This window comes from Chelonia mydas, chromosome 15 (assembly GCF_015237465.2).
Source record: "Chelonia mydas isolate rCheMyd1 chromosome 15, rCheMyd1.pri.v2, whole genome shotgun sequence".
Taxonomy (NCBI): domain Eukaryota; kingdom Metazoa; phylum Chordata; order Testudines; family Cheloniidae; genus Chelonia; species Chelonia mydas.
The window spans coordinates 22,797,368-22,825,257 of record NC_057856.1 but is presented as its reverse complement, the minus strand read 5'-3'; the positions used below and the strand labels follow the sequence as shown (position 1 = coordinate 22,825,257).

The 27,890-nt window shown below is 42.5% G+C and overlaps 1 long non-coding RNA gene across 2 annotated transcripts in view; it reads right to left on the bottom strand.

Moving 5' to 3' along the window:
- LOC122463054 overlaps window positions 1-27,362 on the bottom strand; it is a 113,215-nt gene extending 85,853 nt beyond the window's left edge. Inside the window, exons 1-2 of one of the 2 annotated variants that reach the window (XR_006286033.1) lie at window positions 26,906-27,362; window positions 6,136-6,220 (exon numbers count right to left, since the gene is read on the bottom strand). This is a non-coding gene — a long non-coding RNA (uncharacterized LOC122463054). The remainder of the gene's footprint in view (window positions 1-6,135; window positions 6,221-26,905) is intronic. The other variant, XR_006286032.1, reaches the window with a different exon arrangement.
- Window positions 27,363-27,890: the final 528 nt, after the last annotated feature.

Genomic DNA, 27,890 nt, shown 5'->3' with positions numbered 1-27,890 from the left:
CACACAATTTTCGTGACTTTTTACACCAGTTTTTTCCCTCCATCAATGATCACCTATCTCCAGAAGGAGCAAGGCACCTACCAAAGCAGAAAAATCAGGCTAGTAGATATGCTTTGTCAGATCGGTCCCTGGAAGACTTCCTGTTCCTCCAGTATTGTGCCAATAAGGTTTGTTCCATGACAAACCATTACTAGGCTGGGTTAGTTCAGGACCCTGAAAACTCCGTTCTTAATTCCCCGCGCTTCTATAGAGATTCCTATCAGTTGACCGCCAAGCACCGTACAATGGAGAGAAGTATCATTATTCCCATGTTTATGTGTTAGTTTCTCCATCATTGAGGGGTGATAGGACTTGCCTGAGATGACCCAACAGGCCAATGGCAGAGATGGGCCTAGAATTCAGAGCTCTTGAGCCTCAGACCTCTGTGAATCCATTGAGCCACAATACCTCCCTTTACCCACCTTCTCTTTCCAAATCTCATTTTGCAAGTGGATTGTCTAGCCAACAATTACCCAATGGGACAAACTCTATCTGCCGGTGATCATTCCTAGTTGATCTGAGACTCATCTTTCTTCTCCCTTGCCCCGATACCACTCAGTGGGAGTAAGGGTACTTGACTTCATGAGAAGTCCATGAAGTAATATGCTCCTAAATCAGAATAACCAGATTCTGGCACCTGCTAATTAGCCCTTGGACTATACTTAACAATTCCTTCTCCTTCCTTGGTATTCATCCTTTCAAATACTCAAATATTTCTTCTGGGAAGCTAAACTAAAGTGTGCCACGTGCAGCAGCAACTTAAAGTTGTCCCTGTTGGTTTCCAGCACGTACCACAAAAGTAGTAGTCCTCCCATGGTGTAATTTCCTTTCCTTCCATTTGCCATTGTGGAGCCCCAGCCTGTTGTAAATCATGTGAAAAGTGTTTGCTTTCTAATAGTTCTTTTATTGGCTAATGCATTTTATTTGGCACTCATTACCTCGGTGGGAATTTCTTCTTCCAGTAATTTACTGTATGTGACATAGTCCTCTAAGCATTAGTCAAACTGAGCTAACACAGTTAAACTGTAGATTTACTCTCCACACCTTGGCTTGAAAAGTTCTGTGCGTGCTTGTGTTAGGAAAGCCTAGGAGTGCCCCACTCTGCAAAGAGCTTGCCTGCTACTCTACTTGTTGCATCAGTGTTGTCTAGGGCAACAGCAGGGTTCTGTGGGACTTACTCTTGGTTTTGCCACTGACTTCCTATGCAACCTTGGGCAAGTCCTTTACCCAGGCAGTGCCTCATTTTACCCACCTGCCATATGAAAATAATTCTTACCTTCCTCCTAGGGTGTTGAGACTTAATGAGCTATATGATGCCGTCAGCATGTAGACAATTCCTTGCTGATTTCTACAAGGAAATCTTAGAAACCTCTGATATTATATGCCCTTTTATTTGTAAAATGATTTACATGATGTCACATGTAGCATACGAAGCATTTCCAACCATCCTGTAGTTTGGGGGATTTACAGTCTTAACAAAGCTAGTTTAAATTTGGCCACACTGTCCATTTATTAAAAAAATTTACCAATAATAATTCCTGTGCTCATACTAAGAGAGATCGGAGTACTCTAAGCCGCTAAAAGATTTAGCCTGGGTTATATCTGCTCCACCTATTCAGAGGCATTGCCCATGGTTTGCCAGAAGATTGCAGCTTAGTGATTACAGTATTTTGCATCTCACTGGCATCTGGCATTCCAGGTAGCAGTAATGGGCGAGACTGTACTTGGGTAAGAGGTTGCAGCCCTTTCTCTAGCAAGAGAGTTCACCACAGTTCTTCATGGTTTTGGCATTGTTTACATAAGAACCTTTCACTGGTTTAATTTAAATTGTTTTCTAAAGCAATTTACTTAAACCGGTTCAAATTCTTGTGCAGAGACTCTGTTTAAGCTTAGGCCAAAATAAGTCACTCTTATACCAGTTTCCTTAGTTTAAGCTAAACCAAAATAAAGCAGGGTTTAAACTGAAATAGGACTGTCCACACAGGAGTTGGACCTAGTTTAATCACTTTGATTAAACCCATGCAACTTCACGCAGACAAAGCCTTTGTCATCTCACCATTTTGATGTTCATATGAGGTGATCTACAAGGGTCTCTCTAAGTGTATCACTTGAAAGCTTCAGCTAGAGCTTGCTCCACCTGCTATTCAAGTCAATAGGATTCAACCAATTCACAAACTCAAAGGATACGGGATCAATCCCCTAATGCAGAAAAGAGCAGTCCACTTTATAGTGCTTAGCTGTGTGAACTGAACAGAGATTATACTTGTGCTCCACCTGCAGTACTGGAGTACTCTCTGCTTCTGAGTGCAATTCAAGGAGCAGATGTCAGTCAATTAACCCTTGCATGACCTGAGGTGGTACTACTTGAGAAATCATCATGTTTTGTAAACCATCTGATATCAGATTAAGTGATTTTGTAGCAATTCTCTTGAATTATGGGAGGAAAGGTCTTGGAAACAAGGAATTTCAGTTGATGGTTCATGAGTCTGGAATTCTCTCCCTTTCTGCTCCTACCAAAGCTTGACATTGTGGGTTCAAAGGAAGGCCTATTGTTTGGTCACACTCTTTCTCTGAAAGAGGCTGAATTAAGAGTGGGTGTAATCTAAATTCTAAATGATGATCTTACTCAATTTTGGAGAAGTGTCTCCACAGATTCACACACTTAGGATAGCATTTGCACTCATCATCTTGGGGACTCTATGTGGTGCCAGCTTTAGAATAGATCAACATCTTGTGTTTTATATCTCATTGATTTAAATGAACCTAGGGGCTTCGGCAGTATGGACATGTTCTGATACATATAAAACAAACAATGATTGCAGTGTATATTTATATACTAGATCAATATCCTTACTCTCCTAAAATGAGCCTCATGTTTCTTTCCACAATGTCTTCCCTTTATGTTAAAAGGATCTTCTGTAGGCAGAAAGAAATTCACTGCAGTTAGATCAATAGAACAGTGATTCCGTGTGCTGCACAACTGGGCAAAACCAATTTGTTTTAAGGCCTATCACGCGCGCGCGCACACACACACACACACACCCTCCACCATAAGGCCTGAGCCCATCACAAGGCACATTAATACCTCCAGATGGTTAAGTCTCCACTGATCAATTTGAAAGAACCAAGTTCTAAAGCATTCAGGTCGTCACAAGCTAACAAAAGCCAGGAAGTTCATAATGAAGGTGGATATTCTGGCCATAATTCACTCCATGATTAAGAAGAGCAGAAGTGGGAACCTGTCACCAAAAGAATCAAGGTGAGTGTCAGCCGCACTGAACATTTTCCCTTGTGGAGCGCAGCTGAAGGGTGCCCTCAAGGCCCAAGCTCTCAACTGGCCCACAGAATGGCTACTACCGTACAGTTGTGCAGTCTTCCTCAAACTGCCCAGCCGGTGGAGAAACCACTGCACCGTAGTCCAGTCTCTCTCCATTTCTTGAGCTTCTCTGTTAAGCCTGCCAACAGGGTGGCTAGATGTCATAGTGATGAGCACTATGTGTGGTCTCATCCCAAACCCCCTGGGAATCTCTGCATCCACTTCAATGGACTTTGGGGGTGAGGCTCAAAATGCTTAGGATAGACAAAGGAAAAGAGGGGACCAATTGTGGAGGATGACAATGCTGATGAGCTTACTGTTACCTTGAGCTCTGCTCTCTATTCCTGTATCCACTCATATACCTAGATTGCAAATTCTTTAGGGCAGGAACCTCCATTTTGTCATGTGTGCATACAGCGCCCAGCACAAGGCCCAGATGAATGATTGAGGCTTCTAGGTGCTATTGTAATAATAAAATTATTTTACTGGGGAGTTGTGAGGACAATCCACAGCGAACATTTGCACAACAACTGTGACTTATAACTACACACAGATGTTTTCAAACCTCAAACAAAAAGCACACCAAAACATTATCTGAGGGTTTTCCTCATTTCATCAGAATAATTTAATCCTTCCCTATCAATTAGCTATAAATTTCAGGTCAGGTGAACTCTCCCCAAACCACTGTCTGAGGTTTGAACCTCAAAATGGTCTCATCATTGGCATTCCTGCCTGCTGCTGTAGGATAAGACAGGAGAAAACTAACAAAGCAAATCAACGAGAGAAGAAAGAACTTCAACTAGGGAAAAAGATGCTGTTTAACTTTGCATTTGGTTCCTGTTCGCTGGTATTGCATCCCAGCACAATGTAAGTAACGCAAGTGGCAGGCAGCCCACACAACACACGGATCAGCAGGTAGCACACACACAGCTGGGCATATCTGGCAGCCAGCGTGTCTGAATTTGTACTTGCCAGCTAACCAGATTTTTGGAGTCAATCTCCAAGCTATATCACAGAAAACAGGAGGTTTTTAGGGCCACCATCTTCTTTTTCCTCTTGCCCTTTCAGCCTCATACTTCACTGTGCAAATGAGGAAGGAAGAATGTATTTTCAGATTTTCAGCAAGCGAAGCGCTTAACACCAGCCAGAGCAAGCCAGGGATCTGCAGTGGGAGAGGAGCGAACCATGAAGCACTACCAGTGATGGACTGTGAATACAGATTGGAAGATGACTATGGGTCTGAGAGTTTGCTTGCTTTTTGGCAGATTCAGAAAGGTTGTGTGCTTGAGATTATAGGAATCAATCAGTTTGAGCAAATCCAAAATAACCAAGTTAAACTGGTGTCACTTCCAAGTTTAGACAAGACCTAAGAGTACTCTCTCTTTCTCCAGCACTTTTATTTCCTCACTCCCAGTCCTGTTCTGTACGTCCTTGCTCTCCTGGCTCTCTGCACTACCCCCCTCCCCACCCTCCAGTGAAAACACAGGGCATGATTCTCCTTTCACTAACAAAGGATTAAATCAGGAACAAAAACTCATTTCAAGTCACTGATAATACACTAGTGCAAAACTGGGGTGAGAGGAGAACTACACCAAGGCAGCCCCGCTAGCTGGGGTCTACCACAAAGATGGCAGGTGAAGGAGAGGAAGTGAGTCCCTGGCACTGCGACTCCTAGGGGCCGGAGAAGCAAGTGTCTCCAAAAGTGAAAAAAAGCCCAAATTTTTGCTTGGGCACCTTGTGTTTGTGGATATGACATTGTCAAACCTTTTCTTTCTAAAATCTAGTTACACCAGACTGCATTTGATGGCATTCTGTGGAAGAGAATGCCACAAGCTGACCACAAGTTATGAGAAATGATATATGCATACACTGCCCATCTATTTCTTATACAATGAGGCAGGGTAAAACAAAAGACAGGAATATATACTTCAAATCAACTACCTTCACCAGAAAAAAGAAAGGGCATGATTGGACTTAACCCAAATGTCAGATGTTTTTTTAAAAAAAAAAATTATAATAAAAAAAATCTAGGCACTGAACAGCAGCCCAGAATTTTCTCCATGAATAGCGAATACTAATACAGAAACATCTGTTAGGGGAAATCTCTCCCTACATGATTCCTCAGACAGCATCGAGATAGGACATGGAGATGTATCGGCTGGCTCATGTGTCACTTTAGGGAATGTGATCTGAACATTGAAACTGTGAGTTCTGACTTAATGGGCTCAATTTTCAAATGCAGCAGTTGAAATTGTGTCCACAATTCTTTACACCAGCCAGAACTGCAAGTTTTGTACATGTTGTTGCAGGTGCAGAGATATCCTGGTCATGGGCACAGTACAAAGATTTTTTAAAATTGTGGACATAAAAGGGCATTTTGCAGTCAGGTCAGCGAGCAAAATTTACAGGGCAGATGCTGGAAGATAACTGAAGCCATCTGAAAAATTGGCCTGGTGCATCAGTGGGGGTTTTTGAGAAAAAGATTTTTTTTATTATTACTAGGTGAGGTAGTTATCAACAAAAATGCACATTTAGAGGTTCTATATTAGCACCCTCCTGGCTCAGCTAATTAACAGGAGTTCAGTAAATAATAGTGTCCCAGGTAGGCAGTTCCATGAAGACCAGTCAGAGAGTTAAAACTCAGGCCTAAAAAGAATCCAGTTATTCCATCCCTTACTCCTGTTCTGAACCAAGATCAGTAAATATTCCTTCAGTGGAAATGTATAGTCATGATCCAGATGTGCCACATTTTTGTGGCACTTTACAAATTATATACATACCATCTGCAGAGGGCAAGCAACTTCACTGACTATGGAGAACTAGCAACAGCTGACATTTCTACACGTTCATCTTTCTTAAAGGAACCTGTGTAAAATGAGGCATTAAAAGACATTTTTCATGAACACACACTTTGGATATTGTAAACCTCAATAGCTGATGAACTATATAACAGTGTGCTGTTTATAAAAATCAGAATAACTATCACAACCCAAAACAGATGTAGGCAAGAAATTAGTGGCAATGTCAGTTTTTTGTTACATTGGCAAGAGAGCTAAACCAATCACCCGAAACATCTGCTCAGCAAAGCGGATTCTTTGCTCACTGAGTTACAGCTGCTGAGTGAAACTCAAAAATATCTGGGAGGGGGGTTGGTTCAGATATTTATCCAAAGCTTAGTGAACTAACTGAACTTCTTGCATCTGTAAAAATCTGGCTGGAAATGTCATAAGAAATATGAAATTTATGGGTACTTTGTGGTTGAGCCAAAAATATGGACTCTTTCATGGCATTTTGACAGTTCCACTTGCTGTCCTGGTTATGACTGCAAAAGTGCAGAATGGCGTAATGAAAACTAATGGAGGAGGGGGGGAAAGAGCTAACCAAAGATACAGTTGTTTTGCAGCTATGTCTGAGTTTCATCAATACGAGAGAAACTTCAGCGGGAGAAAGGTTTTGAACTACGAGGTGACTACAAAAGGTCATCGTCATAATTGTCTCCCCTGAGACTAATCATTGTCTCCATTGTTGGTGCTACCCAGTGATCCGTTCAGCCCATGCAGGATTGATTAAATTTGTAGGAAAGAAAGAACTAAAGGCCGGGGGGACAGTGGACAGGTTTGCCAAGGAAGCAAGTCTTCATGAGTCTGGATGATCCTGAAACCTTAAAGACAAACCTCTTGCACAGGTCACAGAGGAAAGGGAACAATCCCTGTTCCCCATTTAGGGAGACCTTGAAGGTTTAAAACTGTAGAAGATCATCATTTGGCAACTTCCTGATGCCTATGTCTGCTTCTTCTTCCCAGGGAGAGGATGATTTGGCCCTAAAACTCAAATCCTAGCTGAGCCTATTGCACACTTAGGTCTCAAAGCAGATATGTTCCTCCAGAACACGAGTGAGATGTTAAAATCTAGACTGGACAAATCACTAGGAAATATTGGGTGGAATCCTAGCCACTTTGGAGGCAGTTTTGCCATTCACTTCAGTGGGGCCACTATTTCACTTGCAGAGTAGGGAACAACCCTACACGTGCCAGTGGATGGACTAGTTGAGTTAATAAGCTCTGATTTCTAGGATTCTCTGAACTGAAGCAACTACGCTGTAAGGATTGGAGGATGGATGTTTTGTTGTTAAGAAAGAAATGATAGGCTATTTTTTAATATTTTTAACAGTTTGTATGTCTTCTATATATTACACTGGTCTCAGCTCTCCACATTTCAACTTTATGGTCATTTATGTGTTGAATTTCCTTTGTACAAATCACGCAAGATTTAGGGCTAGGCAACGGGAAAAACACTCATTCTTGTTTTCCTTTCCATATTCATGATCTTATTTGTCATAATAATTTAGTTTTGTTTCAGTAACAGGAATGTTCATGTTTTTCCATTTTCCCTATGCATTTCCATTTTCACACTCACCCATGTGACATAAAATATGTTGAGAATAGCCTCAAGATATTCATCGAGAGTGGAGGGGAAATAAAGCTGTATTTGTATATTTCATTTCATTCCCCTTTCAGTTAATCAAGAGGGGTTTTTTTAATTCCTACACAGAGAACTGTCAATATGACCAAATCAACCCAAGGAAAAAAAAAAAAAATAAAGCTTGACAAATTAAGTTCCAAAATCTGATTTAGCAAGTAGGTGATGCCAAGAATTAAACTATGATTATTACAAAACAAACAAACAACCCATGATTAGGGCCTGTTACACAATACCCACAATTAAAACATCTCTAGCGTAGAAGAATTAGCATATATGATCACCGGCCACCTTGCCATTAAAAAAATATAGGAAGGCCATCACTCAGATCTACACGGGGTGCTGAATTCAATGACTGGTGCCACAGAAGTCATTTTTCATCAGTCATTTTTGCCTTCCCCTTTCCAGTACCGGTCATCCTCATCCCTGAGGTTCTTCAGCAAAGACCGCAGTGACACTGGTTAGTACGGTGAGCAGGCTGACAAGTGACTTTCTCCTTCTGTGCATTCCTTAACAGATTTTTTTTTAAATTTATCTCTTCCCTTGAAGGTAAATGCTGGAATGATTTAGCTTCCTAGATGGCAGATCAAGAGGCACATGACATGGAAAAATAATTATTCTCTTTCTGATCCTGTAGGGCAAGCACTTGAGCCGCAACCTTGACTACAGCAGGAGCTGCATAGTGCTCTAAGTCAAACTTTTGAACAAAAATCCAGGAACAGAAGGAAGTTCCAAGACTCACCCTTTCCCCTCCCCGCTTTTATTCTACTTCTCCTGTAAAGGCTGCCTGGGTCGGTTAGATAGCTCCTTTCAGTGGAGGTGGTCTGGGTGAGTCTCTCATCACGTCTGCTGGCCACTGTGGGTCACCTGAGACCAGGTAGCCTGTATGAAGATCCACAGTCACTAGAAAAAGACATGCCAGGGAAATAACCACTTTCCTGGAGTGATGCAGAAAAAGAAAAGCCACAAGGAGGAGATCACTGGGGGATTTTCAAAAGGCATGTCAGGGAGGTGGGGAAAGCTAGCCTCAATGTGTTTTCGCAAGTTGTAGCCAGTTTATTGAGAACAGGGATATTAGCTTGACAAAGAAAAAAGAAACCTCAGTACAGCATCCTTCAACCACCTTCCGACTTGGATCTCCCTTTTGTCGGCAACAAAGAGAGCATTGCGGTACGCTTATATAATGGATCTAGGCATCCCAGCATGCCCTGCTGTTTCTAAAAGCCATCCTAGTCACGGACCAGATGCAGCCTCATCCCCAGCCTTATGTACAGGTGCCACAGGGGTTCAGCACTCAAGCCAGGCGGCACCACACTGGAGTTACCTGCCCCCTGCAAGATTTAAACAGTCTCTTACGCAAAAGAGGGCACAGGCCAATCCACTTAATTGGAATCATTATTCCCTAATCATAGACCAGGACTAGGCACTATGACATTGCACTCCATATGTTTTATGGAAATATGTTTATAACTGGAATATGCTTTATTCAAAAGGTCTCTTGTAAAGTATCATAACAAAGGTTATAACCTATTGAATATATTCCTCCTATTTGTAAGGATGTATCATTCTTGTATCTGAAGCTAGAAATATGAAGTATAACTCTGAGGTCCTATTGTAATTATGCAAAGTGTGGGCCATTAATGGTGGTTTAGAATCTTGATGGCTCCCATGGACTAGGACAATTGGTTGTAAGTGGTTTATTTACCTGCAAACCTTCCTGTGTACGTGTGGGCCAGTCCAGGAGGAGTGGAGACTAGGGGTCTTACGGTGACACGTGACCATGTCACCTGATAATGAAATCCATTTTAAATCTGGTACTTTTCCATTTAGAAGGAGGGGTGGGGACCCAGAGAGATAAAAGATTCCTGCCTTGTGCCAAAGCTATAAAAGGGGGTGAAGCAAGACAAAAGGGGTGGTTAGCCATGAGAAACCCCCTGCTTACCACGTGAGAGGTCTGCTGGAACTAACAAGGACTGTACCATGGGAAAGGACTGGGCCCAGACTAGGAAAGAGTCAAGTCTGTGAAAGAAGCTTATTGGAACATCTCGGAGGGTGAGATGTTACCTGTAATCAGTTTCTTAATGTATTAGGCTTAGACTTGCATGTTTTTGCTTTAATTTTCCTTGGTGACTTACTTTGTTCTGTTATTACTTGAAACCACTTAAATCCTACTTCTTATACTAATAAAATCACTTTTGTTTATTAATAAACCCAGAGTAAGTGATTAATACCTGGGGGAGCAAAGAGCTGTGCATCTCTCTCTCTATCAGTGTTATAGCAGGCAGACAATTTATTAATTTACCCTGTATATGCTTTATACAGAGTAAAATGGATTTATTTGGGGTTTGGATCCCATTGGGAACTGGGTGTCTGGGTGCTGAAGATAGGTAACCTCCTGAGCTGTTTTTCAGTTAAGTCTGCAGCTTTTCGGGCGTGGACCAGACACTGGTCTGTGTTACAGCAAGCTAGTGTGTCTGGCTCAACCAGACAGGGTTCTGGAAGTCCCAAGCTGGCAGGGAAAATGGGCTCAGAGGTAATTTCAGCACATCAGGTGACAGTCCCAAGGGGGTCTCTATGACCGAACCTATCACACTGTAAATGTGCTTGATGTGGCAAATCCATTTCATCCAGACATCTCCCAGGGAGCTGAGAAGTTATATTTAAGAGCAATGGCTAGTGGCTGGTTGCATGAGAAAAGCTACTAGCTAAAGCACAGCACTGGAAGTTAGACCATTAGAGTTCAAATCCAACCTCTGCCCCTTGCCTTGGTGGGACATCTTCCACAAGCTTCTATGGCGAAAATGTTTGGAAGTGGCTGCTGACCGGGCCTGCCCCTATTTTTGCACACCCAACTTGAGATGTGCATGGCTTGATTTTCAGAAGCACCAAGAACTTGCAGCTCACATTCACTTCGCTGTGGGTGCTCAGTCCTTTCTGTTGTGCCCAAAGACAGCAGAGGCCCAGGCTGCTGCCCCTGCCTCTTTGGAAGGGAGGGAACCCTACCACCAGTCTTATTCCAAGTGAGCGATGGGACTGTGTGGGTGAAGCATGTGGGGCTGTGTGTCATGATGTGTCTAGGGCCCTGGATTGCCTTAATCCAACCCTGCTTGCTTCTTTTGCTGGCAAGTGGCTCATGTGTCTTGGAACAAGTCAATCCAGTCAATCCACAGCTTTCTGGCTCCTGGCACCTTAACCAGGGGCTTATGATATCATCTGCAGCAGCTACTCCTGACTGCCTTGGTGCATGTGACCTATGCGCCCCTCCTGAGGCCACAGGAGCAGGATCTGCTTGCTCCCCTTTGGGGCGATCAAGCTGTAACATTCTGACAGAGGGATGGGTCGGTGTTTTGTTTTTTAAATGAGTGAGATTTACAATGTGGGACTGAAACAGAGGGGAAATAATCCTTCACCAAAAAGCAGCCCCACTGTTCATCCATGAAAAGATGGTCTCTCCCCAGGTGGATGAGGTCTGCTACCAACTCTCATGGCCTGGATGGGCATGAGGCAGGCTTGCCCTGACCAGGAGAAGGAGGAAGAAAATGAGAGCATGAGTGAGAGGGGAAAAGGCAGAACATCGGCATCTGGCCACCAAGCACTTTAAGGCTGGTACTGTTCACCCTATATCTACACTCGTATCCTCTGTCACACAAATGATACCAGAATATGTATGACCAAATCCTACCCCATATTTATATTCTGTACAGCCCAACTAAAGCTCAGGAGTAGAGGTTGGGGCAGCCTGTGGTCAATTATGCTTACCTATGGGTAGTAAGCTGTATTTACAGAGCACTGAACAAAACCACGAACCCCATAGTTACGCCTCACTGAAGTAGGCAAGTATCTTCAGTTTGTATGTGTGGAAACTGACACTTGGAGGGCCAGATATGTGCCAGAGGTAACTACACACTGAAGTTACAGCAGGGATGAATTTGACACAGAGAATTTAAATGATCTGCCCAAGGACATACAGCAAGTCAGGACTGGGATTAGAACTCAGTAACTCCTCGCTTCTACCCCCCCATACACAATCCTCTACACCAAGGAGAAAAAGATTCCCCACAGGGGACAAAGTCTTGCACTCAGTACAGTGCCCCAGGGTAGGGCTTCGGCACATATGGAAACATCTCCTTCACCCACTGCAGCCTTCTGTATCTCCTGTGACTGACAGAACTGTTGACAGTCTTACAAGTCCTGTCTGATCAGAACTGACGAGAATAGCTCCCGGGGTTGGAGAAGTGGAATTAAGTGAAACTCTACAACCCAAGCTGTGAGAAATAACTTTACCCCTTACACCTATGCAACGATAGCTGAGTTGTCCCTGTTAGCAGCCAGTGTTAGATCCATTGACAGCTTGACAAAGCCAATAATAAAAACAGGGTTCTTCTTTCCAGTCATTATTCTGGGCCCTATTCTCTGTCTCACCTAATGAGCTGCTTTGAACTCTCACATAACAAACAGCAAGCGTGAGAAGGAAGTCTGCTGCGTGCTTCAGTTTAGGCCTTTGTTATTACATTTAGCTGTCAATGCTTCAGAGCAAACATTTCTTCCAGCCTTTGAGTGCAGCCCCATTTGCCACTTAATGCTTCTTTATAAGCTGACATCTTTCTTATGCGAAGATCTCCTGCCTCCCTCACTTACAGAGCATGCTCTATTTGCTTCCTGGACCCTATTTGGGGTGGGGAGAGGGGAGGGAGAGAGAATCTTCATCTTGCATCATCTCCCACCACATCCTACTTTCTCTGCCCTTCTCACCCCTTGTAAGTTGCACTCCTTTTGCACACCCACCGAGTGCCTTGTGGGTGCAAGTGACACAGCTTCACTGCTGTTGCCCTCTAATTAGATGGACAGACCTCACACTGGACCAAGGCAGAAGGGGGTGAATGGTCCCCCCACTGCACCAACTGCCAACAAAATTAAGCCAGGAGGGAATGAAAAAGGAAGGAAGCAGATTTCAGATCTGGGCTGCTCTGATGGGGTAGATTTGGTTGGGGCAGTGAAGGTTTGGAGTTGATTTTATGGGTCTAATCTTAACAGTTCCTGAATACCCAGATTTATTATTGGCTTTGGCATTGTGTCAGATGCTTAGCCCTTTGGAAAGTCAAGCCCTATGTTGTCTTAGTGTTCATTTTTTGTTGAACAAGTCAAGACCCAGGAAGGGGGATGTGTTTTCAGCCTACGGAGATAGTGGGCTGCGTCTTAGAGCAGGTGGGAGAGTCACATTTTCACTGCCATTACCAGAGCATCTTCTACTGTTTCTACCAAGTAAATGGTACTAAACTGTACCATGTTTACCTTAAATTTCTAAACAAAAGTGTTCCAAACCAGAAAAACAAGTTTTTGGTTTTGATAGTTTTTCGAACAAACTTTGAGTTGAGAAAACTTGTCAAAACCACCCCAACCTGTTCCCACCAAAGTTTTCCGTTTTGATGAAACAACATTTTGCTGAAAAACTTCCTGACCATCTGTATTCCCACTTTGGGAGGACAGGGTGAGGGGGGCGGGGGTGATAGGAGGTAGATTGGAAGTCTGAGGACCCTCGTGGGGCTATTAGCTTAAAGGCATTTATGTGAAATCCCAGGACATCTGTTTTAACACGATCCCTCCCAAAACAATGTTGGGTCTGCATTGTCAAACCAGGGACCAGATAAGCAGGCATAACTGCATTTACTTCCAGAGCAGTGCTTTGAAGTATAGATTTCCCGACGATGTATCAGTTAATACAATACAGAAGAACAAAGAATAGCCCCCAATGGGTTGGCAGCACATCTACATTTAGAGCAAGTGTTTGAGAATCAAGTGACCAAGTTTCTCTCTCTAGCTATCACTGACAAACTAAGTTCTTTGGGAGCAGGGATAGTCTTGTTGGAACCTAGATGGTCTCTTGGTTTGTTCAGATATGGCAACTCGTGTTCCTAAGCAACCATATTTTTCACCTTCAAAATGCTTTCTCCAAGTGATTTTGCTTACAGGTATTCATCAAAGTCAGCTGATGATCAAATTAATCCTGCTATGGCCTTTCACTATGCAAAAGCAGCCCGAATAAAATGGGCATTTACAATCCTGTGATCACACTTGCTCTCCCTTGGTGATTTATCCTAGCATAAAATGCTGATAAAAAAAAGCAAGGAATGTGCTTGAAGTACATCTTGCCCCATTATAAAAACTTGGCTGAAATTCTTTAGCTATTCCTAATTTACAGGCAAAAAGCAAACTAGTTTTCAAGTGTATTGTTCCATTTACAGCAGAACATTAAGTAATAAATTTGAAAAAAGCAAGATCTGTTCAAAATAAACTCTCAGGTACCAAGCCAAAAAATAAATAAATAAATAAATAAATAAATATTTGTTATTCATTCACTTCTCAGTTTTCAATATGGGAGTCAAAACTCGTAAAAGGAACAAACACTTTGTACATAAAAATGCTAATGACACCAATTACCTGAACTAATGAAAGGACACATTTTTAATAACTCACAGTCCAAAATATTTAATAAAGAAAATGGTCTCTCCAGAGGGGGGAAAAAAAAAGCAAATGATTGTTTACAGCATACAATAAGCTTTTGGAGCTGGAAGTGCAATAAGTTTTATACTGTTATTAAGCTTCTGCTAATATTTCCAAAAAATGGTTTTAAGGAATTTTTCCATTACATGTATTCATTATTTGTTGCAGCAAGTGAGATTTCCATGTATCTGAAAATCATTTCCGTGTACAACCATTTCAAAAAGTCTAAGCATCCATAAAAAAAACATTTGTCTCAAATTTAATTGTGAAATAAGCACACATACAAAATTGATTCTCACACAAAGGGGAAAAATTGCATTTTGAAATTAATTCAAAGTTCCAATTAAAAATCCCCTTTCATCTCTCTTTTATAATAAATAATGTTTTATGTCTAAATAGATGGTAAGAATTAAATAAGATCTCAGAGTTCCTTAAAAAAAAAAATAAAATAAAATCTATATCCATTTCTAAACTACATTAGCCCCGTTGGAGCCTTGACCTGGCTTAAGGAGCAGAAGAAAGTAACTAGTAGCTTACCATCTGTGGAGTTATCAAAGCTTAACATTCTAATTGTGGGAATTAGATGGATTAAAGAAAACAGTGACGAAGTTGGATTAATTTCTTGTGTTTCTGAAGATGTCCCTATGGCGGGTTCCCACTGGGATGCCACCTGGAACTGGGCGTACCATCGAGCCCTCTGACCCACCAACCTGGGCTCCCTCTCACACTGCACAGCTGTGACAAGCTGCAGACACACTCCTGGTTTTACAATTCCACCTACATACAAACAGGTAGGGGCACACCCAGCTGCAGTTACACGCAGGCTCTGACTAGCCACTACACAAACCAAGAGTAGAAAAGCTAAAGCCGAGGTAACTCTCAGCTCCCCAGGCACGCAACCCCTCGGAATATAAACCCAAAATTATACTGTCTTGCACTCCACAGTGAACTATACAGCGTAAGCTCAGAGTTTGCCCCCTTCCCCCCCAATGTGGAGAGGAATATGCAACAGCCTTTCTGAGCTAGGATTCCCAAGTACTTCAGTCCAAACTCACTGATTTAGATAAAGCAAAAACAAAGTTTATTAACTACAAAAGATAGATTTTAAGTGATAGCAAACAGATCAAAGCAGATTATCTAGCAAATAAACAAAAATGCAAACTAAGCCTAAGGTACTAGACAGATAGCAAATTCATACACTAATTCTCACTCTAGCTGATGATAAAAGCACGCTACAGATTCTTAAGGGAGAAGCTACACTGGATTCACAGCTTGGAATCCCCAGGTCTCTCTCACACAGGCTAGAAATCCCTTTAGCCTGGGTCTAGCACTTCCCCCAGTTCAGTCTTTTCCCCCCCTCAGGTGTTTCCAGGAGTCTTCTTCTGTGGGGAGTGAAGAATCAGAGATGATTTCACTCCCTGCCTTATATAGATTTAGCATATGGCAGGAACCCTTTGTTTCACAACTTGGTTCCCAGACTGGTTTGTGGAAAAATACTGACATCTCAAGATGACATCCAGACACATGTGGTCTGGTCACATGACCTTGCTGCGTTATAGCAGCCATTACTTACAGGCTGTCTGGAATGTTCACAGGAAGGTCCATTGTCTTTGCTGATGGGCCATCAGCACTGTCTGGCTTCTTCACTGTTGTATCAGAAAAGCTAGTTGTGGGTGTCACCCAGAGTAAGCATAGTTGAAATACGGGTACATAGTCAATATTCCTAACTTTAGATACAAAAATGATACGTGCATACAAATATGATAATCATATTCAGCAAATCAAAAAACTTTTCCAATGACACCTCACATGACCCATCTTGTACAAAATGCATCAGAATTATGCCATAATCATATCACTATGAAGAACATGGGGTGCATCCTGGCAGGAAATGAAAAATTCATCCCTATGCACAAGTCCTGTGCAAGGACTACACATCACTTACATCCCACTCAAGCTTTCAAAATAGGATGAGAAGCACATGCTTCCCTGAATCAGTGCCTAACTTTAAGCCTATGCTTAGTCATATTGGAGCTCAACCAGACTTAAACATGTGCTTAAAGTTACCACCCTGCTGAAGAGAATGGGGACCTTATGCTGGCCCTCTGTATAGATCCCACTTAAGTCCCATGCATAGGGTTGAACTCCACCCTCAGGGAATGGAAAATCCATTTAATCTTAAAAAGAAAAGGAGTACTTGTGGCACCTTAGAGACTAACAAATTTATTTATTTCATGAAGTGAGCTGTAGCTCACGAAAGCTTACGCTCAAATACATTTGTTAGTCTCTAAGGTGCCACAAGTACTCCTTTTCTTTTTGTGAATACAGACTAACACGGCTGCTACTCTGAAACCATTTAATCTTGAGCATCAACAGAAGTCATTCATTATTACAATCTGATCTGAATTGGCTGAAAAAGTGCTACTTACAGTTTTCAGTGATGCACAGGATGGTATTGCACCCAGGAAGAGCCTTCTAAAGAGGAAGTGCTTCTATATGGAATAATCATGTTTGAACACAAGTCCCTTTGGGTAGGTCTACCCTGCAATTAAGCACCCATGGCTAGCCCATGTCAGCAGACTCAGACCAGCCATAGATGTTTAATTGAAGTGTAGGCATACCCTCTGTTCGCTGGTGGTTGACTTCAGTATAAAGACCTTCACAATGTGAACGTACCAAACCTCAAATAATTTTTGACCTATCCTATCAATCATCTACCAACAAATAAAGATTTAACTTCAATGACATGCCAAAAATTAATTGACATTCAGAAAAGTGTGTACATGCTAGAGGCATTTAGCAACATCTTTTCTAACAAATTCTTAATCATTTTAGAAATAAAAGTAAAGACATGATGGACAGTGACATATTATGGCCCAATGCATTGAATAAAGAATATCCCTGAAAACCAGCGACAATTAAGAAACACACCAAAAAAAAAAAAAACTGTTTCTCTAGGTTATTCAGCTGGCCTAAGGTCTGGGCAGGGGAGGGGGGTTCCTTTAAAACAAACAAAAAACAAAAATACTCATTTTCTAAGTAACTGTTTAATAGTTAAAGCTTGTTAAATAAAAACCATGTTTACCTTGTGCCTTTCATCTGAGAATCCCAAATTGCCTTATGTACACTAATTAAAATGTACTGTTGCCCTGCGAAGAAGGTAAATGCAGTATTTTACCCTTTTTATAGATGGGAAAACCAAGACAGTGAAGGTAGGTGACTTAAGCCTTTTTGCCAGAGAAATCTTATTGATAAGAAGTGTAAGTAATCAATTGGCTTTGATTGGACAGCTGCTAAAAAGGCAGCAATGTCCTCTACGACAAAAGACTCACGGTCTGAAGTGATAGTGTCTCTGGAAGAATGAGACTATTGAAAAAGAAGAAGCTCTCTCTATTTTAAAGGATATTTTTGAAATCTATGCAAAGTCAGTTACATGGAGCAGAATCATGAGCCAATAAAGATGATCAAAGAACTGGATTTTCCATTTCATGGGAAATTCTGCAATTTCCAATATTTTTCCCCCATTCTGAAATGGGGCAAAAAAAAAAAAAAAAAAAATCAAACTCTCCCACGACACAAAATTCTGAAACAAGGTCATTGAATGTTCTGATAAAATGGAAACATTTCTGATTTCAGCCTTTTTAAAATGTTTGACATTTAAAAACTAAATGCATTTTCATCAAAATCTACATATTTTTTGAAACATTGAGATTTAGATTTAAAGAGTTGCATTTTCCACACAAAAAAATTCTAACTGGTTCTAATAGAGAGTGGAAAGACATTCAGTATAAGATCTGGTTGAAAGATGCGTTTCACTTTTCCACAAAAAGAAAAACAAATGTTGAAATTTTTAATGGAATTTGTATGGTTTCATCAACCTTTTTCCATGGAGTTCTGGGGCTGTCAAAAAAAACCCCCACAAAATTTTGGTCTTCAGTTGTCAAAAACTGACACATTTTCAGTATTACAATGAAAGACACCCCAAAAGTTGATAGAAAAGGGAAATTTGTCAGAAAGAAAAAGCTAATTATTCAAAATGTTGCATGGAAAATTTTTCCCAGCCAGCTCTAGTCAATATCACAAGGAAAGAGAGAAGAGCAAACACCTAGGAAAAGAGGACATCTTGCATGACAAAGAAAGCTAAGTAGCAGTGTAGCAAGGGACACCAGGAACAAAAACAGAGAGAGAGAGAGAAAAACAGAAACTGAGTAGACTTTATGACCTACTGTATGTGATAACATCCAGTTGGCAGTACTATTGTAAGCCTGGCTGAGAAAATAATGAGGTTAGCCATCTTAATTGCCAAATGCTCACATTTTCATCAGGAAGCAGCAAGCAAGCTAAATGGTTTCCCCCCACATCCACTCCCCCGAACACCCTGTCTCCAAATCTCCTCCTCCATACACCTATTAATCTCAATTTCAAAACTAGGAAGGGGCCAGAGTAACATCCCTGGAAGAGATATGGAATAATGGCCAAGATTGTCAATGTTGATCTTGAGTAACTTGGTTAAGGCACCTTAAAGAGTGCCCAGTTTTTGGTAGAAGTTGAGCACCTACCCTCTGAAAACCACCCTGAAGAGGTCACAAAATGGGCACTCAAAGACAGACATGTAAAACCACTAGCCATTTTTGAAAATCTTGGTCTATGTGCACATTGTCTGGCTACCTGGTTTGTTTACAGAAAGTAGCAACATACCCACAAGAAAAGGGCCAAATTCTGCCTTTAGAGTCACATGGCTTGTCTTGACATCAGTGGTAAGGGCGACACATCTGCACCAGAAGACAGGTTTGGCCTTCTGTGTTGATGCACAAAATACAAATTCCACAGATGAAATACTGAGCCTATTATTATTGTATTTATTTCTGTAGACGTACTGCCTCAGGCTCAGTTCCCCTCTCACTTCTTCTCGGTGTGCGCTGGTGTAACTCCACTGCAGTCAACCAAGCGGCTTCTAATTTGTATTCTAAGCTCAGGCACAGCTTGGAAAGATCACTGAAGGGCAGCAATCTAGGAGCAGAGAGGGTGAGATGCCACCATTCTGCCTCGCCAGCTGCCTCACCAGCCAGCTGCACAAGTGTCTTTGGCGATGAGCCTCCTTTGGAAGGTGGCGACGATGCCATCCCTTCAAGTACAAAGAGGTTAACATTCAGTTTCATCAATGACATAAAAATAGACACCAGCTAAGTAACTTGTCTCTCCTCCCCCAGCCCCCCAAACACTTTTCATTTTGATGCTTTAGCACAGGACCATCAACACCATCCCTTTTTAAATCCCAGACTCATCAAACCCATGCACCATCACCAACTTCTTTGTAGCTGCTTTTAAACTCTTTAGCCTTGCATCTTCTCCACTACTATCCCAAGGGATTAATTATGGAAAAGTCTAATGCCGATTTTTCCCCCCACATCTCGGGCTCATGGAAGTTTTATTAATGGCACCAATGCCTTTCTGAATTGTGTGTAACTTCAAAAGACTAGAAAAATGAATTAACAATTCATTTTCCCCAAATACTGCCGTTCCACTCCGGCCCTTGAGAGTCTCACGTCATCAGGAAAATAGCATCAAGTTCTTAATTCACCATCTTCTAATTCAACAGCAGGTGTTTCCACCATCTTTATTCCTGTACTGGCATTCAGGGATAAAAATCAAGTCCAGATAGGGGTGTACATACAGCACTGCATGACTTGGAAAAAACAGAACTTTCCAAAATGGTTGTATTCTTTTTTGAGGTCTGCTTAAAAATGTAGAACAACACCTACGAGTGCTTCCTAGATCAAGGCAGGCAAACCTCCCTGGGAAGGAAGAGCTGTTATCAACATTAATAGATATGTTGTGCAGAGACCTGCAAGTACAGCTCTATGCAGGAATTCAGTGTTTTTAAAATTCTGTAGGAAATCAAGGGGTATGTGCATTAAGATGCACATGAAGAGCAAACTCCTACCTTGGGAGCCAATGAAAAGGCCATGTACTAGAGCAGGTTAACTATTAATTTGGGCAATGTAGTCATTCTCTGATTAGCGAATCATTTGCAATCCAGTCCTAATTATCAGTGACTGTGTTCATAGGCACGGGAACGGGGGGTACTGCAGCACCCCCAGGGTCTCAACTGCTGGCCCCGCATCCCCAGGGTCTCAGCTGCCTGCCCCAGCTCTGGGAAGAGGGGGGTGGATAGGGGTAAGGGGGCTAGCTTTCAGCACCCCCACTGTTAAAAACATTCCAGCATCACTGAACAGGTTCATTATTCATAAATCCTTATGAAGGCATTTGGATAATAATCGATCTTATTGGTTTTATAGCAAACTTGTGATTGGTCCTTTTAGTCCTATGCTATTGTGTTTCTCACTCCCTCACTGGACGGCTGAAACCTTAGAACAGCAACAAGACATAACAAAAATGAGCTTTTGGTATGAATGTTCTGACAAGTAAAGGCTTGTGGCACGTCTGGCTATTTTGGTAGGACACTTTGGCAAATATGTGAGGCCATCCAGATACACATTACATAAACACCGCTAAAGAGTAATATCTGAGTTATTGTAAGTGACCAGGATGACAAGCCTCAGTACATGCAATAACCAGAATTTTATATACATTTGAGCTGGTAAACATTTTTTCAATTTTTAATGTTGATGAATTTTTCCAAGGCAAATATTTGGATGACATTTTCATGCATGTTCCCCTCCCACACGTTTTCTAGGCAACTATGGAGCTGAGCAGAATTTTTCAAATTTTGGGACCACAAAAATTTCTAAAGGGGCAAAACTGTGGCTGACAGAGAACCTCTTGCTCCAATGCAAAGTCAACTTTGGGACATGCATAGTAAAGACCTCGGTCTTCTAGGTGCCCACATAGCAGAGGTTGAGAGGGAGCTGGAGTGCAGCAGAGGTGAGCTAGGGAAATTTTGTGCAATTCCTGCATAGCCCACTATGCAATTATGGAAGGCTGCTACGTCCACAGCTGTCTCCAAAAAGTGACTCTGAAGCTCAGACTGGAAACTGGTCTTGGGTCTGGTTGCCCACGTTGCTGCGGCAGTGAAGATTTGGGTCAGTTCTTATTTTATCCGAACTGGCCCATCCATCCTTCATCTATTGACTGTCACTAAACTGAGAGAGGTGCACTGTCATATGGGACTAAATTCTTGCTAGTGGAGATACAGAAAGAAGGTACTGTATTAGGAAAGGGATCCGTATCAAAGGCAGAGGAGACACAGAGAGGAAACTGTATACTTAATAAATGTTTCAGATGTGTCATTTTTGCTTACCAAAGAAGATTGCCCAGGAAAATCTGACTGCTTAATGGATTGTTCAAATGCTCATTAGCATCAAGCAGATTTATTTGAACAGATAATTATCCCCATATTGTGCTTTCATCACTGGGATTGTTTATGTTGAACTGTCAAGCAGCAGTTCTCAAATTTTATCCCTCGATGTGCTGAGCTCCCTTTTATGGGTAGAAAGGGAAAAAAAAAAGTTTCCAAAACCTCAGCTCCCTTTTAAATGTCATTTTATTAAGTCTTATGAAAGACTTTGAAGTTCACAGACACATCAGGTCCGGTGCCTTTCAGACAGTAAGGATTGTTGAATATATAGATCCTCCCATGCAAAATACAATGTATTCAAACTTCTCTTGGCTGATGTAATTCATCCATCACAAACTGGAAGAAGCACAGAATCATAGAATATCAGGGTTGGAAGGGACCTCAGGAGGTCATCTAGTCCAACCCCCTGCTCCAAGCAGGACCAATCCCCAATGGCCCCCTCAAGGATTGAACTCACAACCCTGGGTTTAGCAGGCAAATGTTCAAACCACTGAGCTATCCCTCCCCCCAACACACATACATGAAAGAGGTTTGAGCTGTGAATGACAGCTTCTCTCCAACAGCCAATTAGAACAGGGGTCTCAAACACGCAGCCCGCCAGCTCCACGCTGCACCCCCCCCAGCATTTACCTAGAGCAGCTCCGGCCTGGCGTGCACAGGAGGCAGGGCAGGCTCCCTACCCCCACACCACTCCAGGAAGCGGCCGGGACCTGGTGGGGGGGCACAGTGGTCTGTGTGTTGTACTGGCCGCTCCTCCAGGTACCTCCCCCAAAGCTCCCATTGGCCACAGTTCCTGCTTCAGGGGAGGTACCCAGAGGAGCAGCCAGGGCAACACACAGACCACTGTGCCCCCCCTCCCCCCCACCAGGTCCCGGCTGCTTCCTGGAGTGGCATGGGGGCAGGGAGGCTGCCCTGCCCTGTCCCCAGTGTGTACTGGGCCAGACCTGCCCCCGAACCCATCCTGCAGCCGAACACCCTGTTGCACCCCACACCCCTCCTGCACCCCAACCCCCTGCCCTGAGCCCCCTGACGCACCCTGCACCCCTTGGGGCAGGGAGGGGGCGGAGTTAGGGTGGGGATTTCAGGGAAGGGGTTGGAACGGGGGCAGGGTGGGGCCTCATGGAGGGGGTGGAGTGGGGTGGCCCTTGGGCCAATGTACTAGTCCTCATGTGGCCCTCGTGGTCATGAGTTTGAGATCCCTGAATTAGAATCTGACAACGGATCAGCGTTTGCTTCAGCCCTTGGTTTCAGTATGGTTAGCAAGTCAGTTTATTCACAGCTCATAGTTATTAGCACCGTATGAAAGATAGCAATTTGGGAGCTAATCAAAGTGAAACAAGCTGTGCCTTTAGGCTAGGCATAATGCAGTTGCTTACTGCGAGAGGAAGTATGACAGTATATTTGTGTCCTCCCCGTTCTTTCTAGTTGTCAGTCAGCCATCGCATCCCATGTGCTGCTTGTCTATGGAGGAAAACCCATTTTGCTAGCCAATACAAGAATTCCTTCACTGCAGTGGCAGGTGGTCAGTCCAACTGTGAGTGACCAGCATTTACAAATACACTCTAAAAGTTCTTCACAACTAAGGAGAAAGTGATTTTCCTTTCCTATTTCAATCCAACCCCTCCTAGCAGTAGAAATTCTTTAAAGGAGTGTGCTGAACAATAAAATCCTTTGGGGTCCCTGTGCTGGAAGCCCCTACAAATAGACACTGCTTGCACTGTCTTGAGCGTGGGGATATTCCAGCTGCAAAGAGGCAGACCTCAGGTACATGGACTTCTTCATGGGCCTTACTGTTAATCTGAAAGTAAGGAGATCATCCTAGTCACAAGGGTATCTTCAGGGACAGCTCTTAGTTTGGCTATGCCATGTGTAGAGTGATATGCAGGGGGCTCAGCGCATGGTGTAGAAGAGGAAGATTTTGTCAGCTTTAATCTCACCTGTGCCGAGACCAAGTATGGGAAATTTTATAGTCCCAAAGGGGAGTATGGAGTGAATTTAAACAGGAGGAGGAAATCACCTTACCATATTAAGTGTTGTTTTTGATAGGGATAGTACTAGAATGAAGTATAGGCAGTGTTTGAAAAAAAATAAAGTGAGCAGGTTGCCTTTTTCACATGATAGAGCAATATAGTAACACTGGACCACACACAAACAACTTTCCAGGCTAACAGATGAGTCAAGAAGACCTTACTATTCGAGACCAATGAGCAGCTCTCCATCAACAGTAGATTGTCATTAGCAGTAAGGTTATTCTGAAGCGTGACATATCAGGGAGCGTAACTGCTTTTGACATTTGCTGGAGTTTTATTGCTCAGCTGACGTGTCTCAAATTCAGGAGCATCAGTTTCAGGTAGGTGACGAATCATTTTCAGCCATACTTCCCATTTCCTATCCTTCTGCTAGAGGAGATGGTGGAAAACACGTTTAATACTATGGTTGGGTTGGATACTTTTAATGTTTCTTAGACCCCATAGATTTTTGCTCTATGCCTACTCTGTTCCTGATAAGAAGGTTTATAGGGATGAAGACTAAGACATTTTTGTAGAGGAGCTCTGCTATATGGGACTTAGCCAACCTGGTACAGAAGTTGTCTTAAACTGAAGCACCCCATCCTGTTGGCAGGTGTTGAGCCTGGTGGGGAACGTTATGTCCCTTCTGCTGACTCCCTGAGGCAGGTAGATTATTATATCCTCTGGATATACAGGAAGTGTGGGTCTGGCAGGCCTGCTGGACCCTGGGAGAAGCAACACCATGTGACCAGCAGCAACCACAGATTGGGAACCTTGGTCTTAGAGGAATTAGGTGTTCAAAGGAAAGATCTACTGATTGAAATGTAAGATTTCACACATGAGAAGAGGGATTAATAGTCAGGAAATGGGAACTGACAACACATCAATGTAACATGTGATAAAGTTGTGTTTTGCATGCTAGCTGCATTAAAAAAAGAATTTAGGGCTACAGAAAGAAAACACAAAAACAGGATGTTTAGAATGAGCGACACAGAAAACAGTCGTGAACTCTTTCATGCACGGGCAAGCACAACAATTTTCCTGCGTTCTGAGGGGAATCGCTCTGGATTAACCTTGAATACTTGGTGATTAAAAAGACATTTTTCCAATGGATAGCAATTAGGGGACCCCCAATCATCTGCAGCGTAGCAGATCTTGCCAAATCCTAAATGCAGTCATGAGTTGCTGAACTGATTTGAGGGTTATGATGAGGTCTAGTTTAAAGGGTCACATTCCACAGGTTTTCTCCACAATCCTAATCTGAATGCCTCTATTGTTTTATGTGCTCAAGCAGCATAAATTGGCATCTAGTTTTGCAGCCTTCGAAATTCATTGTTGCTGCCAGGTAGGCTGAACTTCCATAGGGAGCATTACACTTGAGACTGTGTTTTGGGTTAAACAGAGATGGAACTCCAGTAAGCCTCAGAAGAGACAGAGCCAAAGGTAGATCTTGACTTCCCCTGAATTCAGCAGGATCTGAATCCAGAATTAGATAAGACAGCACGTAATCATCATTCCACTCCTTAATTATAATACCATCTGACTACCGTGCCACAAGAAACCAAAATAATTTTACTGCCTGTTTTCGACCATTTGATGAAAGAGCAGCAGAAATCAACCTGTAGGCAGCCAGTACATCTAAGAAAAAAAAAAAAAAAGCGTTTTCTGTCAGAGAGATTAGACAAGACAGACTTTATTAGTCATATGCTAAACAGAAATGACTCACAACTGACGATGAACACGTCTCTGCAAGCTAACTGCTATGAGCAGGTAAACAAAAGCAGCAAAATTGTTCATAAAAGTATTGATGAGTCCTGGTCATTTTACAGCTATGGTAAATGCAGACATCAGCATAACATGAAAAATCACATTCTGTCATTTCAGTTATCCTGTCCGGTCTTTGTCAACGACCAACACACAGTATTTAGTTCTTCCCTCCAGATCTCACTAAAACCTTCAGCATCCAAGGCATATGTTTGCAGAAAAGAGGCTCATTTGTGCCCATATGCCTTCACCTGATCTTGTATAGCAAGCCAAGAGTATGAATCTGGATTGGGGCCTCTGGCTACCACTAGGATATCAACATGGACCACACCTGAGCTCTCTTCTAAAAGGGTGAGTTCTCCATGATGGTGTAGACCCAGGGAGTACTACCTCCTGAAATTGATCTGGAAACGCTCTGATGTGAACGGCAGCAGCTACAGAGTTCTCCAATGGATGCATCAGAGAAACAATCAGTCATGGTCTTTATTAGGATAACCCACTAGATGAGACACTACAGATGTCAAGAGGTTATGTAGAGTTAATATTCAGCTAATAGCTCACAAAGCCAATAATTTAGGCACATAGCAGTCTGGGCTAATGCTACAGAAACTCAGTGTCGTGACCTAGAGGCCAACTTTTTTATTCTGAGAGAGTAAGGTACTGTTCTGAGTAAGGTTTTATTCGATGTTAGCAATAACCACCCTAAAGTTGTAACATAATCAGATTCTTTCATCATAGGTTTTAAAAAAACATGATTGACTTACAGAAACTGCAGATTTTTGCTTTTACTTAAGCCTATAAAACACCCAAAGAGCCAGCTCAGGGAGTCATAATCTAATGCAGGATGTGTGTTATTTTACTACACAAAGGTTTGGGTCACTAGAATTACTTTCCCTCTGCAGATATACATGCCAGTCAACTAAACCCATGATTTTCTGGTAAGGAATCCAAACCCTAGGTTAAAGTTTCAATGCCACAATTTAAAAAAAAAAAAAAAAAAAGCCACACCAAAACACACAGAAAGAACAAAACAAAATTAAGTCAAATCAAAATCATCCAGAAGGTTAGCTGAAGGCTCAATGCCAGAAATAGAGGGGAACAGATTAAAAAAAAAGTTTGTAAGTGAACAGTAGAAGGAAAGGTAGCAGTAAGCAACATTTGAAGAGTGGGGTTTCATGTTAAAAGCATCATGATTTTAGTAAACAGGAGACGTAGGGTTATAAAAATCAAGTGTGTAGCTTCCCTTTCTAGGGGAAGCAACCTACAGGGAAAACAACACTTCTGGGGACAATGCAGATTTTAATCCAATCTGCTTGTCACTGGATAGATTGAGACAACTGGGACAAAAGCTTCATGTCAATAGTTTTCTCCCCATCTTGCTATACTATATTACAGTTGCTACCCTGTCAGATTTTACCCAATTAAGTGAGTCACACTGAACTCCTACTTGAACAGAATGGATCTGTAGCGGACTCTTACCTTTATAGCAGCAGGTTTCCCTCTGGCTGGTTGGGTGATGTGGCCTTTTAACCAGAACAAAAGCCACCTTCTTCCTGGGTAACAAAGTCCAAGTATAACACAGATCCATGGCCTTCCTGGGACACAGTCATTCCCCTAATGCATGGGGTGCAACTTCCTCTCTACCTCTGGAAGCCTTAACTTGAAGCCCCTAAAGTGAGCAAGTGCAGACATCAGGCTTCAAGGTCACACCACTGATCTCACACCAACTTGTGGCTATCTAAATCTTCAGATTCACCTCTATTAATGCATCACCACTCCCCAGCTTGCCTAGCTCTCTGTAGCTGTTCACCAGGTTCTCTCTTCCCCCAGCTCTCAGAATGAGAAACCTCTACCCCACCTCCTGCTCCCTCCCTAGCCTCTCTTCCTACTGATGAACAGGACCTGTCTTTTATCCTGCTTCCCAGCAAGCTTTGCTCTGTCACATGCTCCTTCTGGGAACTACAACTCCCAGAATGCCCACAAAGAGGCTGAGATCCAAGGAAAAGGCCCATTGGGCCAGACCTGCCTTTAAAGAGTCAGTATGCCTTTCTGAAGTCTCAAAAGAGCATCTAAAGGCAATGTGTGTTTTTCAGCAGGAGGCATGGCTCGCATGTTGAGATGGGTCACTGCACTGCTGGAAGTGCTATCTTTTGGATGAGGCGTAAAAAAAGGCCTTTGGATTTTTGTGAGAGAGGTGTAAACACTACTGTTCCGGCCAAATTTCATCTTGTTTTATTATATTGTCTCTCTAAACAACCACTGCAGTTTCAATAGAGTAAATATATTCTCTGCTCCTTGTCCTAAACTGCTGTATATCATTGAAACTAGTTGTCATGCTTCACACCAGAGCAGGTTGTGTTTCAGTGATGAATGAGGAGATGCCTGCTTTGTATCACTTTGTAAATTGCTTTGGGAAGAAAGGCACTAGATGAACATAGTTTGTTTACCAATAATCTTCCAATTC